The sequence below is a fragment of the Helicoverpa armigera genome, chromosome 12, assembly GCF_030705265.1.
Source record: "Helicoverpa armigera isolate CAAS_96S chromosome 12, ASM3070526v1, whole genome shotgun sequence".
NCBI classification, from domain to species: Eukaryota; Metazoa; Arthropoda; class Insecta; order Lepidoptera; family Noctuidae; genus Helicoverpa; species Helicoverpa armigera.
The window spans coordinates 11,113,310-11,126,778 of record NC_087131.1 but is presented as its reverse complement, the minus strand read 5'-3'; positions in this window follow the sequence as shown (position 1 = coordinate 11,126,778).

The window sequence follows — 13,469 nt, the reverse complement described above, 5'->3', positions numbered from 1 at the left end:
TAAAGCTGAAAAGTTTGTTTGTTTGTTAAATGGGCTAATTTCGGGAACCGCGGGTCTAATTTGAGACATAGCTTCAGTTTCGGATTGCCCTTTTGTTAAAAACTATTTATTTTTATCTGGATGACCGAAGAATTTCTCAAGGAATGCGGGTCAATTGCTCAAATAAATGTGGATTTTAAATACCGAGGAAGCAAAACGACCCTTAATAATATTGTAACATTTCGGACTTTTATGCCTTAAAAACTCTAGAGATTTCTCCTGAAGAAAGAGTAATTCTTGTTTATTTGGTGTTCGTCACTAGAATAATAGGATATAATAAAAAAAATATTATCTAGACCCAAGATTAGGTAGGTAAGTATATTATCTTCTATCAAGAAACCTTTATAAATCCTTATTGACGATGGTAAGCACTTGATATATTACACGCTTTAGAACCGATCAAGCCCCAAGGCTCGTTTCTCGGGATAAAATATTGGGTTTCAACGTAAATGCCTACTGAGGTTTCTCAACCCTAACGTAATGAAATTATCATGATTAGATATAAGGGAATTAGCTGTGATAACACAATATGTTGGCTTAAGTAAGAAGTTAACTACCTACTTGTAAATTTGTAGGTTGTGTTTTTCTGTCTATGGTATGCTCCCGAACATATCGACCAATTTTGACTGTTTTTTCTGTTTAATGAAAATCGATCGACCAATGTCGCTGACGCCATAAAAGGGCAGATTAAACTTTCTAAATATACGCTTCGTTCATTGAAAATCAATTCAGTGTACACTTGTGTAGTCAAGTGTAAAACACTATCTTAATAGGTGACCGAAGCAGTATACCAACGTGACATTAAAACGCTATAAATATTATTTATTTCTAATGTCAAGCTTTCCTTTCTACAATGAGTTTTTGAAAATTAACATTGCAACACAATTTTCTCCACACTAAGATCAAACATCGCGTATTGTAGTATCATCACTGAACCAAGCAATTACCACTGCTACTCACAGCTTAATTACGTTGCAGGTTGCAGCTCAAAGCTAACATTATGTAGCCCATTTAGCTCATATACAAAATGCCTAGAATTCCTAGTTCCAGTTGCAACAGAGGTCTCACTCAAAGCATGGTACTGCGTGGAATTTGTGTTAGGTACGTCATTTTATTTACAGATACCTAGTAATATCCTATTTATACACACATATTCTATACATCCCACCTAATATATATTTATTTACCAAGTTTTAATCCTATATGTAGGTAGATATGTGAAAATTTTACTCAATCAGTGGGTCCGGTCTTAACCTGAAAGTGTGTTCAAAAGGATTAGGTATATTCTGTGTTTTAGCATGAATACTTTTTCAATTTGTCAATTAATAATAACCATTTCATCATTATGTACTTACTAAGTTTTTGCCCTTTTATCTAACCTAGGTAAAGCCAATATTGAATTTTCTCTCAAATCAATCATTGTCAGACTACCGAACTTTCTAGAAATTCCTGCCAAAACATTTTTCGTAATTCAGAAATCGCTGTGAATAATACTCTCGATAAATTCACCTTCACCAAAGTTTGAACGTAGGATTTTTAAAGCCCGCATAAAAGAGTAAAAAAAGTCCTACGCAAAAGTTATCGAAAAATCAAAACCAGTCGGTGTTCGAAACGAAATCAATTCGGATTATTTCGGGTATTAAGTTCATGATTGGAACTGGATTTAATAATACAAAATCGATAGCAATTACATCTCGAATGCATGGAAATGGAACGGTAAAAGAGTTACGCGTAACTTAACGCTTATTTCATAAACAGGATATTGAGTTACTTGTACAGTTTTAAATGTATGCAGCACATAAGGAAAGAAGGGTGCTTGAAAGAAAGTTCGAAAGTTACCATGAATATGAAAGGTTTCTGAAGAAACTTGGGTAGATTTAAGTTAAAAGTCTGACACTCCCTTCTGCTGTAACAATGGAAGAGTTCATTTGATTACTCTAATTTAAGTGACCCAAAAAAGATATATCTAACATTACCAAGAAGGCAACATAAAATTGTAGGCTTTAATTAGACCAACCCGTACCTAAGTAACAGCCTTAAGGTTGACTGATTGAAGCTTACACATATTTGCAAACTTAACACTTGGCATGTGCACATTTACTGAGCCACGGAAAACACAGAAAGCCTCTAGCAGTTGAAGTCAGAAGCCAGAAGTTCTGACAACCAATCTTACCAAAAACTAACGTTGATTGATAAATAATCCTACAAGATATACATTTGTTTCGTATAAAATTTCTATTTCAGAGGTCCAATTCTGAGAAACTCAAGTCTATTAGAAACATGTGACATCAAATCTCCCTTATTTAAAAGAAAATAACATTTGGGAATTGAAAGTATATAATTGAAAATACGAATAACTTTATTTTATTTATTCGTCGTAAGTTAGGGTTAAAGAAAATATTTATACGTGACATTCGATGTTAGATTATTATTAGTTTTGTGATATAAAATAAATAAACTTAGAAATTGCTTTACGTCAACATAATGGATATTTTGTGTACCTACTTATATTTTCATTTTCTTTTCAACATCTTTATTTGAGTAGACGATATTTTTTCTATGTCTGTCGCAAGCAAAATTTTTCTCCTGAATTCATTTGGTATGAAAAAACTTCATACGTTTCTAATATAAAACCATGTTCGGAAACTAGTTACATCTTGTTTCTTTAGAAACTGTTCATAATTTCAAGGTGTTTTCAATAATTAGTTACAAAGTTGTGATGAGCATAACTTTATATTAGGCTTCTACTGGGAAATGTTGCAATTAATACTACTTCTTAATGACGTGATTCTTGGAAACATATATTACACCAACAACTTGCAACTTTGCTTACTTCAAACAAGAAAACTTCAAGCAAGAATATTGCCGATTCTCTTCTTACTACCTATGTATATGAAGTCTCAAGACTTCTACAACGTGTTTCCCGATACTTATCCAATTTTTACAAGTGAGACGACGACAGCTAATAGTTAACGGAACAAGAAAATATACTACGGCGACCCCAAATAAAATTGGGATAGGCGCGGGTAGGTACATACACGTTTAAAAGGGGTAACATAAAAAAAAAACAATTATCATTAGTTTTGAACAGAAAAATAACTAACATAGGTTAACATAGGTTAAGGTTGCTTACGGTGAACATATTATGTTAGTTATAACCTATGTTAGTTATTTTTCTGTTCATAATATAATAACATAATATGTTCACCGTAAGCCGTAAAAGTCGTGGTGGCCTAGTGGGCAAAGAACCAACCTCTCGTGTATGAAGGCGCGGGTTCGATTCCAGGTCAGGCAAGTACCAATGCAACTTTTCTAAGTTTGTATGTACTTTCTAAGTATATCTTAGACACCATTGACTGTGTTTCGGATGGCACGTTAAACTGTAGGTCCCGGCTGTCATTGAACATCCTTGGCAGTCGTTACGGGTAGTCAGAAGCCAGTAAGTCTGACACCAGTCTAACCAAGGGGTATCGGGTTGCCCGGGTAACTGGGTTGAGGAGGTCAGATAGGCAGTCGCTTCTTGTAAAGCACTGGTACTCAGCTCAATCCGGTTAGACTGGAAGCCGACCCCAACATAGTTTGGGAAAAGGCTCGGAGGATGGGATGTTCACCGTAAGCAACCTTTAGTTTTATATTATAAAACATTACACAGTTTCTTAAAAAAATATAGGTATATACTGTTTTGAAACCCTAGCCTTTAGCGAAAAGGTTACCTTGTTGTTCACTTTTTACATGACATATTACAGCCAGGCGAAAGATAGTTTTTCTCAAATAGCAGAAAGATTAATGTTACTAGTATGAGAAGCAAAAACTTGACAATTGGACCGTGTTACCTGAAGATTGCGAATAAATCAACGCGCGGTGACAAATGTAGCAACCCCTTTATGATTTTTTCAAGAAACGAGTAATGCCCAGTAGAATAGAACACTCAACCTTTATAATTTATAACCTGGAAAAACCGAAATAAAAGAATATACTTTCACCATAGAGAACAAAATGACTAGCGGAGATGTCAAAAAGCACAATCTCCTAAGAAAGTAGCGCGCAAAAATACGGGTGTTAGGGGGCCTAACTAGCTGCGTGTTTCAATAAAATAAAATCAAATAAAATCGTCAATCATTCAAGACCAAAGTTTTGATTTGACAAGGAACCGGAACGTCACGTTAGTTGTAGTAGGTAACTGATCACACCTACCGTTTGACCTACAAGAAGGCGCCTGACCTACCTTCCTTGTGGCATCTCCGCTATCTTTCCTTCTTCCGTGACTAAGTCATAAACAATTTTGAATGTAGGTACAAAAAATCTTTGACCTAAAACTCTCGCAGTCACAAATTCATGACTTTGCAATTTCATTTCAGAAACTCTCAAAAAAGAACGTACTTGATGCTTATAAAGAAAAAAAGTAAAACTTTTTATACATAGGCCTTTGTGAATTGATTAAAAGTCCGTACAAAGGCGGGTCAGAATGCCTGGGGCCACTATTTATTACTTTATGAGTTCCATAATAAAATGGCTATTGCGCTCTTGATGGGTTTTGGGAGAAAAGCGCTTTATTTTAAGGCTATCGTATTTTTATCACGTGGGAGATAATGGCGACTATGTTTTTCAATGTGGTTCGGTTTGGATATGGTTTTATTGCAAGTGCCACGTTAAGGTTGTGTAGACGACCGATATTTTCAGATGTAACGTTAGCTAATTCTGCCTAATTGATTTATTATTTGTAATATATATACCTACTTATAGGTCTCGTTTTTTGAAGAAAAATGCAATTTTACTTTGCAATTTTCTGATTTCAATATACCTAAATGGAAAAATTACTAGGGTAATTTGTTGTTCATCTTTATTTGTATAATTATTATTCATATTATGAAATAAGGACGCAACTGAATTTGTTTCTCTTTCAGTTTTCGTAAACACAACAACATCAAAGTAAATAATGACAATTATTACCACAATTGTTGCCAAGAATTACTTTAATTAATATTTGATTGTTTGGCAGGCTACTCTCATTTATCTTTTGATATTGTATATTGTGGGTTACTCTCAGGAGGACGGTAGTATGATGTATCACTCGGGTGATACTTTTGTTTTTGATTATATTTACTGTAGGAATGAGCTATCTAGCCCATAATTATTTTTTACAAAGGGTAACGACTATCAACTGGAGTGATAATAATTTAATTTATATCTTATTCGTATAAATTAATTAATGTTATGATGAAGCAAGAACACATATAATATAATGAATGAGAAAATAACTTTGTCTGTCGAGCTTTAACACCACAACTACTGAACTGATTTATACGGGATAAACGCTGAGAAAATATTCTAGAGCCTCAGAAAGGATATAAACTATTATTTTCCGCGTTAGGAAAGTAGCTCCACTGGAACTCGGGTGGTACCGCAGGTAACAGCTAGTATGATAATAAGCTTAAATTATGTACATAAAATAATATATTTTTGGTACCAATCCACTCTGGATTATTGATATTCAATTAAGCGATAATAAACTGTGGTTGTCTGAAAACTCAATTTGTTTGTCATTGAACTTCCAACCGCTAAACTTTTCACTGCTTAATTAACTTTGACTCCATAATGTGGTCTTTGGCTTTTAAAATAGCTATGAATTTATAATTGTATTAGTGTTTAAAATTAATATTATTACAATTCTGTGATATATTTTTGGTACCAATCCACTCTGGATTATTGATATTCAATTAAGCGATAATAAACTGTGGTTGTCTGAAAACTCAATTTGTTTGTCATTGAACTTCCAACCGCTAAACTTTTCACTGCTTAATTAACTTTGCCTCCATAATGTGGTTTTTGGCTTTTAAAATAGCTATTAATTTATAATTTTATTAGTGTTTAAAATTAATATTATTACAATTCTGTGTTAACGAAAGTTTGTTGGTAAGTACAGATATCCTCAATTAACTTTGCCTCCCCCAAGTTGACTAACCCAACTTCACTTTTACTTCTTCATCTGAACAAATGGTTTTATTCTGTTCCTTCTTTGGCATAACTGCTTTAAGGACAAGTTGTCAAAGAAAATCCTCGCTTTTGACGACTATCCGCTCGTCTTAAAAACTGACGATGCTATCAAAAGTGATGATCACGAGCTCTCACGCAATTACCCTTCAGACTTGCCATCAAAATGAAATTTCAAAATGTCTAATTTAATAAGGTGTTAAGGCCCAAATAACTCGAATTTTAATCAACCTACTGAACATCTTAAAACTGAATTACCGAAATTAAATACTTAAATTATTAAACATGGAATATCTCTTACAAAATTATCAATAGATTCTCTCGAATATTTCAATATGAAATTTTCCATTAGGTAAGGTCTAATTAAACCGACTTTATTAGAGATCGGGTAACGGACTAATGTGACCTTTGATAGGCTTTGTTCTCATTTTGCAATGTTGTAATTTCGAATCTTATGAAATAATGTTGCTATTGAGAATAACGTCTTTTAAAATTATTTTTATTTTTATACCTTCCTAATTATGTTAGTTACAGAAAAGTATACAGAAAAGGAATGAGCGTTAATCATCACGCTCGTTGAATGCGGGACCAAATACTTTTATTTGAAAGCCAGAGGCATTCTGTTATAAAAAGTTGGACCCACAAAATAATTGTATTACAAAGTAAAAATTATCACAACAAAAATACACAAAATAAAGACAATTTATCTCCGGACACTATCCAACAATATTTTACTGAATAATGGTTAAATGGGGTATCTGACACAGTGCTTGTTGTTTTTCATATCTACATACGCTAGCGTGAACATGAACTAAAGGCGGGACTGAAAATCTGACGCTGTGTTTTGAATTTATTTTTATTTCCATGAGTGATTTTTATAAGGGTGCGCCTTTTTGAGTGGCGAAAGCGGGTCTGAAAAGACTTAACGGCGTAACATATAATAAAATGCTAACATATAAATAAAAGTGAAAGTTTGTTAAACTCTGCGGCAAAGTTTCGTAAGACTGCATAATGATCGTACTAAACTTGAACCCAAAAAGAAACAAAAGTTTACGAAATCCATTTTCACGTAGCTAGGTATTATTTTCTTCAATATGATTGGACTGATCCTAATGATGATGTTTCTTTAAATGTAACGTACATGCACATTGTCTTTGTAAGTGCCAAGTTGCAGAGTCATAAAACATAATGTGCATAGGTATACATTTACACACACAAAAAATATGGCTTGAAATAAAACTTCCATACCAACATTTATTTCATGAAAGAAAACATTTTACTACACTAATATCTCGCTTCTTACATCACTCTGCAATCCTACCCTCCAACGAGTACATAGGTACCTCTCGTGTAGGAAATGAACGAAAATTGACGTTCAGAAAACTCTTTCAAGTGCGAGTATAGGACAGTCGGAGAAATACGAACGAGTCCTTTTACCTCTAGTTATTGAATTTGGAGTACTTTAGAAATAAGTGCACTCGAATGTTTATCGATCGTAGTTTGTGCTACGTGTGTGTAAGTAGTAACATGTTGAATTTATTTTATATTATAAATTGTTTACTAGTTTTTTGCAATATATTAACTGTATTTTATGAAGGCTATTTGATTAGATTCCAAAACCATTTTTGAGCATACTTTCTTTATGTACGATTTGGTACGCTTTACCACCTAATTATCTAGGTTCGGCCGCTTTAGCGTAAAAGTAGAACTCACTTTCGCATTTACTACGTAGGCAGTAAGAATTTAAAAAAATCCTTAAAGATCGTTTATTTGAAAAAACCACATTGAAAAAAATAGAAGTAAACGCCTATTTAGACAATTTACAAGACAATACAATTCTTTTCAGACCTTCAAATCAAATAAATAGTAAAAAGTTCACCAACCAACAAAATATGAAACTGCATCATAAAAATAACGTATATCTTTTTTAAAAGCCATTCAGAGCAATAATAGCAGATATAAGCGGACAGGCAGACAGATGAATGACTTTGTGTATTTATGTATAGAGCACTGAGTATCACAGAATAAAGATGTACAGTTGTGAAGGTACCTAAACTCGTAGTGGCCTAGTGCGTAAAGAGCCAACCTCTCAAGTATGAGTGAATGAGTTCAATTCCAGGTGAGGCAAGTACCAATGCAACTTTTCTAAGTTTATATGTATTTTCTAAGTATATCTTGGACACCAAAGACTGTGTTTCGGCTGGCACGTTAAATTGAATCCGGTTACACTGGAAGCCGACTTCAACATATTTGGGAAAAGGCTCGAAGGATTTGTGAAGGTGCCTACTAACGTTCGTAAAAATGTCACTCACACAAGCATGTGCTTCGACGAGCTTTTACCGGCTCTACCGGTGCTGTCAATACTGAGCGTCGTGTATCGAGCACTGCTTGTGTGAGTGACATTGATACGAATGTTCGTACATAGCTTCACAACTGTTTACAAGAGAATAGATTTCAACTGTGGTTGTATGTACTGTTATCTATTGTGTGGCAGTATATATAGAAATTGGTAACAATGGAATATGTTTGCTTGTTTGGCAATATTTTTGATAAGACTGCTTTGTTTCTTTGTCTGTCTATTTTTGTGAGTGATGGTTTGTATGTGAGGAAAATCTTTTGAAGGTAACAAAATGATATGTTTGATGAAAAGCTTTACTTACATATTTTGAATTTCTGATGGGGTTTATTAGCAATTATAGCAACCTCTAACGTAAAAGTTTTGACGAGAAAATGACGGCTTATAACGTGGATCTTTGCATTATTTAAGATCATAATATTCTGATTTATATTTAACAAATTGTTTTCCCTCTCACAATGACCAAATCGTTATTTTTCTAATTCAAACAAAAACAAAACCTGATATCAATTTACAAAATATCCAAAAGTGTTTTCACAAACACAAAAAGTGAAACAAGCTTTTACCAAAATATTTGTCAGTTTTCAATTCAATTCTGTTTTCGTTTATGTTTAAAATTGCCCGCATAAAGTTTCAGCTGTCGCATAAAGATGCAGAACGAGTGCCACACTAGTTTTGCTTTATAAATTATTCGTAACATGCCATGTTGCTTTTCAGTTTGAAAACGAATTTATAAAAGAGTTTTGTATGATTTTCGTAGCGCAGCTGATCCGTGGATCTTGTCATGACGACTTCCTCCGTATTTTGGAAAGCACGCTAAATTGACGTGACGGGTAGTTAGGCCAGGCCAGGCAGTTGATTTTTTAACGGACTTCCCAAAGAGGAGGAGGTTCTGGTTTGATATACTTTATTAAAGTCGTTCGTTGATGTTGGTGCCTGAGTAATGATAGTATTAATATAGATGTGTTGAAAAAATAGCTATAGAATTCATTTTTTTTTTTAATAAACTAGTCCAATAATCACATTTCACTGTAACTAGATTACGCCCCCGACTTCGTCCAAATTCCGATGAAGCAACGACTACAAAAATTTTGGTGGAACATCGATAAAATGTATCGTGCAAAAATTCAATCACATAGGAACATGTAATACTGAAAATTTTACACGTCAATTATTCACGTCATCCATCATAATTAAATTATTCGCAAAAATAATTTATATTTTTTCATATAGAAAGTTTAAAAATAAAAACATGGGTCGGTTTTAACTTTACCTATATATAATGTTTTACAGAACGTTGGAACCTTTTTTAACCAAATGAATGATAATGTCATACTCGAATGAAAAATATTTTGCTTTTAATATCATTAACGTGAAATGCACGACCATTTCAGTATTTTATTTAACTCGGTATTCTAGGTAATGAGATTAAAATAGACTTCCAAATACCAAAAATAACTTGGAAGTTGATAGCCGAAATACAATACTTCAAGACACTGACTACTGAAATTCTGTAAGAATCTGACCACTTGAGAAACAGAAACACATTTTTAGTTACATTTGTTCCCACGGCAGTAGTTCCCACGGGACGCAGCTGAAACCGTAATGAAAACGCATAGTTAATAATTAATACTTAGACCAATTTTTTATCATCCCGCAGATGAAGTTCATTGAGGAAGCGAGTGAAATTGCGGGAAGAAGAAAATTCATCATAAATATTGAAGATATCGTTTTGGATTTACTTACTTCTCGATCAAGGCTACATACTTATTGAGTTGGCAATGTCCCATGCTTTTCATTCCCATACCAATGTGCTGATGAATAGCTCAAGAATTGGGTTTGGAAAGGAAATGTAAAAAAATATGTATAGGTTGGTAGTTCTAGAGATAGGGGAATAAAAATAAACAGTTGGAACTTATAAATAAAAATCTGAAAAGTTTAGCTCTTCTGTTTTCTCTGATGGAACTATCAATATTATATTTTTCCTTCTATAAATAGAGATTTATAAATAACAAAAATATGAATAGATTTCTTCATTTTATTCGTTACGTAGAGATAAATCACTGTGGGCGATTTGACACGTGTTTCTCAAATAATCCCGAAAAGTACATCTACTATTACATAAAAGGTACCAAAGTATATTAATTAAAATAACTTCGCAACAAAGGCCCTTCAGATAAAATTCCGTTTGAACAATGAGCGATAATCCCTTTTAAAATTTTACCCTCAGATTACCCACACACTGCAAACTTTTAGTCGGCCGATGGTTTGTTTGGGTTTTTAAATCAGTATGAAGATGAATGGTAGTACGCACATTACAGAGTTAAGGCATATAGCCGGTATCCGACCAACTGAAAACTTTAATTGGAAAAAAGATTTCCTTTAAAAAAAATCTGCCTACAATCAGGTCAATGTGGGCCGACTGTTTAGTCTTCAGTTTGCCTCTCTTACCCTACGGCCAGTTTCTGAATTATATTAGACAACCTCATAAAGTTAGATTGGTTATTAGCCTAGTTATTTTTAGCTAAAATCGTGTTAGGTTAACAAACTAATATAGGGGGCAATGAATCCGGGTCGTTAACTGAAAACTTTGCTTCAAAATAAACTGTTAGAGCGCTCTCACACTTGCGTATTTTACCGCGCGTATACACGAATATTTTTTAATTAGTACACAAAAAAATAGGGCTCTATCTGTACCCGTTACTGATCATATTTGTGTAATCAAAACTAAAAAAAACGAAATCCCAAAATTGTCCAGGAAAATTCGACATATTTGGTAAATTCATAATTGAATCAATCATTCATAACAATTGCTACTAGAAAATACTACGCGCAGTGCTATCTCGTTTTGAATGCCATTCATAGATCCCAGCAAACTCGCGTCTAAGGTCAAGCCACGCCCCCTTCTGCGCCAGCGATCCCTTTTCAAGCGAGCGAGAAACAGACAGTGCTAATTTATTAGCGGAAGGGTGCGCGCGTTTTTATTTTTTACAATTGTTTACGTTTTTACTGTCGCGATGTCTTATCAATTTACATCTCGGGAGTATACGGCGATGATACGAGCATACTTTTTGTGTGGTGAGAACGCGAGAGCCGCAGTACGTATGTACAGAGAATTGTACCCAAATGCTCGCCAGCCGAACGTTCGGACTGTGGTAAATGCCTACCAGCGTTTACTCGACCACGGATCATACCGAGCACCGGCTCATAGCCAAGGACGTGGAAGACCGGCGTATTCGCAGGATCTGTACGACGATGTCGTGGACTACTTCGAAGAAGATCCCCGGCGAAGTACAAATGACGCAGCTCGTCATTTTAACATCAGCCAGTCCTGTGCATGGAAAATAATTAGTTCGTATGGATATCATCCATACCACTACAGAAAAGGTCAAGAATTGACCACTGTGGATTACGAACAAAGGATGACATTGTGCAGATGGATACTCGACAACACAGAAGCAAATATCCTCTTCTCAGACGAGTGCATGTTTACGCGTGTCGGATTGTTCAATCAACACAATGAACACTGGTGGTCAATACGCAATCCAATGTTAACTAGGGAGAACTCTTTCCAACACAGGTTTTCCATTAACGTCTGGGCAGGAATTCTCAACGACAACATTGTTGGCCCGTATTTCATAGAAGGGCGCCTTACTGGCGAATCTTATTTAGCTTTGCTGCGGAATATGGTGTCTGAAATGCTGGAAGAGATTCCATTAGCCAATTTAAGAGATGTCTGGTTCCAGCAAGACGGCGCGCCTCCGCACTACCACAGCGCAGTGCGTGAGTACTTAAACGAGCAGTTCGGGAGTCGGTGGATCGGTCGAGGCGGCCCGTGGCATGGCCGCCACGATCTCCTGATCTCACGCCATTGGACTTTTTGTGGAGTGAAATTAAACGACGAGTGTACGTTAGTGAGCCTACAAGTGTAGAACAATTAAAACAGCGCATACTGGACGCGTTTGACGAAGTAAAAGTAAACGAGACATACTTTTATCATTAAAAACAATTTAATTAAACGTGCTCGTGTTTGTATTGAAAATGGTGGTGGACATTTTGAAGGACAGCTAAAATATCTGTAAGTTTTTGTAAATAAGTAGGTACGTAAATTCTAAGGTGACATAACAATTATTGTAAATATCAGCTGATTCAAACTTTTTAAATACGCCAAAATTACTTTTTTTCACAAGTTTTACAACTTTACTTATTTGATTTCTTTTTACCACGTAATCTTTTAATTTAGTCACCTAATTTCTTAATAATTCATTTTGAAAAGTTGGTAATTTTGTTGGTCCTAAGCCCAAATAAAGTATGAAGGAAAAGTTTGAATTGAATAAAAGTTTATTTTCCGTACACCTTTTATTTTACTTTTTCTTAGTTTTTAATCGTAACGCATCTATGCGTTTTAGTTACCTACATTCGTTATCAGCTGTTGGACGCGGGGCAAGTTCGAGCGAGAGCACGCGAATGCGAGAGCGACAGAATATTATTAATGAATACTACTATGAATGACCTGGAATAACTTGTACAATGTTTCCATGAATTGAGTGAAATTTTTGGATATAACTTATCGCTAATAACTTTGCTGATTATGAATATTAGTTTTTGAAACTTTGCATAGATAATACTAAGAACTTTTTAAATGAGCCCTTTAAGTTTGTGCACTAATTAAAAAATAGCGGTGTATTGTGTGAACTACGTATGTTCGCGTACATATTCGGGCGTCACTTGTTGTGAGGTCCTCCTAGGCGATTATCGGCGATGGCGGCTGTTCTTATATAAGGAGATTAGGCAACTGCGCAGGAAACATTATAGTGCAACCATTGTGCAGACACAAGTGCACTCACTATTCCTTCACTCTCATATTCTGATTGGACGGAAGTCTGGCACGACCGGTAAGAGATCAGTCGCAAGACATTAATGTGGCACTAATGGTATCATAGTGCCAAATAGATTAACTATGGAGCCATCTGTACCACTAGAACCTAATAAAATTGCTAAGTTAGAACTAAACATCTACTTACACATAAGCGACTAAATTATCATCGCTGTCGTTACGGTGTAATGTGTAAACCCTTACTTA